Genomic DNA, 4,506 nt, shown 5'->3' with positions numbered 1-4,506 from the left:
ATTCCTCACTTGAGAATTCTTTGTTTAGCTCTGTACCCCATTTTTAATAGGGTTATTTGGTTCTCTGGCATCTAACTTCTTGAGTTCTGTGTGTATATTGAATATTAGCCCTCTATCAGATGTAGGGTTGGTAAAGACCTTTCCCCAATCTATTGGTTGCTGTTTTGTCCGATTGACAATGTCATTTGCCATGCAAAAGCTTTGCAAGTGTATGAGGTCTATTTGTCAATTTTTGATCTTACAGCATAAGCTACTGGTGTACTGTTCAGGAAATTTTCCCGAGTGACCATGTGCTTGAAGCTCTTCCCCACATCTTTTCTATTAGTTTCAGTGTGTCTAGTTTTTGTGGAAGTCCTGGATCCACTTGGACTTGAGCTTTGTAGAGGTAGATAAGATGGATTGATTTGCATTCTTCTTCATGCTAACTGCCAGTTGTACCAGCACGATTTGTTGAAAATGCTGTCTTTTCCACTGGATGGTTTAGCTCCTTTGTCTAGATCAAGTGACCATAGATGTCTGGATTCATTTCTGGGTCTTCAATTCTATTCCATTCATCTACCTGCCTGTCACTGTTGAAGCATGGTTGATCCTGATTGTTGATGATTTTGATGTGTTTTTGAGAATTTTATTGAGTATTTTTTGCATCGATATTCATAAGGAGCATTGGCCTGAATTTCCCTCTCTTTATTAGATCATTGTGTGGTTTAACTATCAAGGAAACTGTGGCTCTATGAAACAAATTGAGTTGTGTTCCTTTTGTTTCTATTTTTTGGAATACTTTAAGGAGTATTGATATCATGTTTTCTTTGAAGGTCTGATAGAACTCTCCACCAATCCAGTCTGGTCCTGGGCTTCTTTTGGTTGGGAGACAATTAATGACTGCTTCTATTTCTTTAGGGCATATGGGACTGTTTAGATCATTTATCTGATCCTGATTTAACTTTGGTATACGGTATCTGTCTAGAAAATTGTCCATTTGACCAAGATTTGCCAGTTTTGTTGAGTATAGGTTTGTTTTTTGTTTTTATTTTAAGTAGGATCTGAGGATTTTTTTGGATTACTTCAGTTTCAGTTGTTATGCCTCCCTTTTGATTTCTGGTTTTGTTAATTAGGGTACTGTCTCTGTGCCCTCTAGTTAGTCTGGCTAAGGGTTTATCTATCATGCTGATTTTCTCAAGGAACGAACTCTAAGTTTGGCTGAATTTTGAATAGTTCTTTTTGTTTCTACTTGGTTGATTTTAACCCTGACTTTGATTATTTCCTGCTGTCTACCCTCTTGGGTGTATTTGCTTCTTTTTGTTCTAGATATTTCAGGTGTGTTGTCAAGCTGGAAGTGTCTGCTCTTTCCAGGTTCATTTTTGAGGCACTCAGAGCTATGAGTTTTCCTCTTAGCACTGCTTTCATTGTGTCCCATAAGTTTGGTTATGTTGTGGCTTCATTTTCTTTAAACTCTAAAAACTCTCTAATTTCTTTCTTTGTTTCTTCCATGACCAAGTTATCATTGAGTAAAGTGTTGTTCAGCTTCCATGTGTATGTATGCTTTCCATTGTTGATGTTGTTATTTAAGACCAGCCTTAGTCCATGGTGATCTGATAGGATGAATGGGATTATTTCAGTCTTCTTGTGGCTGTTGAGGCCTGTTATTTGATGCATTATATAGTCAGTTTTGGAGAAGGTACAATGAGGTGCTGAGAAGCAGGTATATTCTTTAGCTTTAGAATAAAATGTTTAACAGATATATGTTAAATAAATTCAGTTTATCACTTCTGTTAGTTTCACTGTGTCTCTCTTTAGTATCTGTTTCCAAGATCTGTCCATCGATGAGAGTGGGGTGTTAAAGTCTCCCACTCTTATTATGTGAGTTGCAATGTGTGCTTTGAGGTTTAGTAAAGTTTCTTTTATGAATGTGGGTGGCCTTGCATTAGGAGCATAATGTTCAGAATTGAGACCTTTCTTGGCAGATTTTTTCTTTGATGAATATGAAGTGTCCTTCCTTATCTTTTTTGATAACTTTAGGATGACAGTCAATTCTATTTGATGTTAGAATGGCTACTCCAGCTTTTTCTTTTTGGGACCATTTGCTTGGAGAATTGTTTTCCAGCCTTTTACTCTGAGATAGTGTCCGTGTTTGTCACTGATGTGGGATTTTTCTATATGGAGCAAAATGTTGGGTCCTTTATAAGTATCCAGTCTGTTAGTCTATATCTTTTTATTAAGGAATTTAGTCCATTGATATTAAGAGGTAATAAAGAATAGTGATTGTTGCTTCCGGTTATTTTTGTTGTTAGAGGTGGATTTATGTTAAGATGGCTATCTTCTTCTGGTTTGTTAAAAGATTACTTTCTTGATGTTTCTAGGGTATAGTTTCCTTTTTTTGTTTTAGTTTTACGTTTATTTATCCTTTGAAGAGCTGGATTTGTTGAAAGATATTGTGTAAATTTGTTTTTATCATGGAATATCTTGGTCTCTCTATCTGTGGTAATTGGGAGTTTTGCTGGGCCTAGTAGCCTGGGTTGGCATTTGTGTTCTCTTAGGATCTGTATTATGTCTTACCAGGATCTTCAGGCTTTTATAGTCTCTGGTGAGAAGTCTGGTGTAATTCAAATAGCCTGCTGTAATTCTGATAGGTCTGCCTTTATGTGGTACTTGACCTTTTTCCCTTACTGTTTTAATATTCTTTCTTTGTTTTGTGCATTTGGTGTTTTGATTATTATGTGACAGGAGGAATTTCTATTTTGATCTAATCTATTTGGTGTTCTGTCTGCTTCCTGTTTATTCATGGGCATCTTTTTATTTTTTTGGTTAGGGAAGTCTTCTTTTATAATTTTCTTAAAAATATTTACTGGCCCTTTAAGTTGGTAATTTTTGCTCTCTTCCAATTTTATTATTCATAGTTTTGGTCTTTTCATTCTGTCTTGGATTTCCTGGATGTTTTGAGTTAGAATCTTTTGCATTTAGCATGTCCTTTGACTATTGTGTCAATGTTTTCTATGGTATCTCTGTACCTGAAATTCTCTCTTCTCACCTCCCAGCCCAGGAGTAAAAGCACTTCTGAGAGAACAGCTCTTTGCTGTCTGGGCCTGTGCACACCTGATATTCTTTATAAAAGGAAAGAAGCAAGGAACTCCTATTGGGTTCAGGGATGTCTCAGGAAGCTCTAAGTTGGGTGCAGTTGGGGAATTACACCTCAGTGATTAAGTAGCCCATCATATCCTACTTATAATATGTGGACACAAACATAAACCTAACTCTGCAATTTGTAAAGAAATACCTGTCACTGATTTTAGCCAGAGGAGAGACACCATTTTAGATGGCAAAATGATCCTGTGTTTGCAATCTCAGGATGATGGTGACTAATGTTGATATTTTGTGAGGTTATTTATTCCTGATAAGACATTAGGGCCAACCATGAGCATCAAGCCAGCTTTTGCAAGTGGAAACTCTTAGATCTAGCAGTCAGGCCAGTCCTTACATGTCACCAGCTTCTTTGAACTTTAGAATGGTTGGTCGTGTCACTTCTGCAGGTACAGATAGTTTTCTTCTTGGTAGATGTCATGTAAGGGTGGGGATCTTTCCTCACATAATCACTGTGCTTCAGCCCTTGTTCCTCTTAGTGTACATGCTAAAGTGGCATTCTTTTGCCTTTGTAACAGTTGTCCCCAACCCTCTATGTTACCTTAGCTGTAATCTACTCCCAGATCACAAAGCATTGTAAAGTTCTACTGTATCACCCCTCACCTCTTCCCTGTCTTCTTCCTTTAAAGTAAGATTTCTCTGTCTGAGGTTTCAAATTTCTTCCTTGGCTTTGAATGTTTTCACTATTTCACGTCTCATTTCTACAAAGAGTTGGGTGTTGAAAGGGAGAGGATTTAGGGTGACCTCAAGCTCTCATGTTGACCTGGGAATAACCAAATATTTTCTGTACCTTTCTCTGGGTTGTTTTCTTTTGAGGTATGGTAGCATTGTCAAGCCTTTTATGTATTCAACAGAGTCTTTGTTTGGAACTGTTACTTAATTATATAAGGATTCCCAATGATAGCTTAGGTTGTGAACAATTTTTTTGTCTCAAATTTTTACCAAGACTAAAAATGAAATCTGGGCATGGTATTCCATGGATGTACTTGAAGCCACTTAGGAGGCTTTGGTCAAAGAATGACTTGGACCCAACCTCAGGGCATTTGGGGGGAGGGAGGTATTTCATCATAAAAGCTCAGGTTTCTCAATAGTGTTTTGCCATCTTTTAGCAAACTACAACAAGAACTTATTTCATGTGTCCTTAGTTGAACCAATTTAATCTCTTGATCTAGGGGCCATAGTATGCTATGGGAAGCTAGACACCTTTATCACTGTATCCAATGGGACTGTAATTACCAAACCTCTCCCACTGTCGCCCACCCACTCACCATGTCATGAAACATACTGAGCAGGCATAGCCTTAGAAATCCATGTCTCTCCTAAGCTCTGTTAGAAAAGAGACTATGGATGGAAGAATCATGCAGTAAGTGT

This window comes from Mus musculus, chromosome 4 (assembly GCF_000001635.26).
Source record: "Mus musculus strain C57BL/6J chromosome 4, GRCm38.p6 C57BL/6J".
Lineage (NCBI taxonomy): Eukaryota > Metazoa > Chordata > Mammalia > Rodentia > Muridae > Mus > Mus musculus.
Note: the sequence above shows the minus strand (reverse complement) of the source record.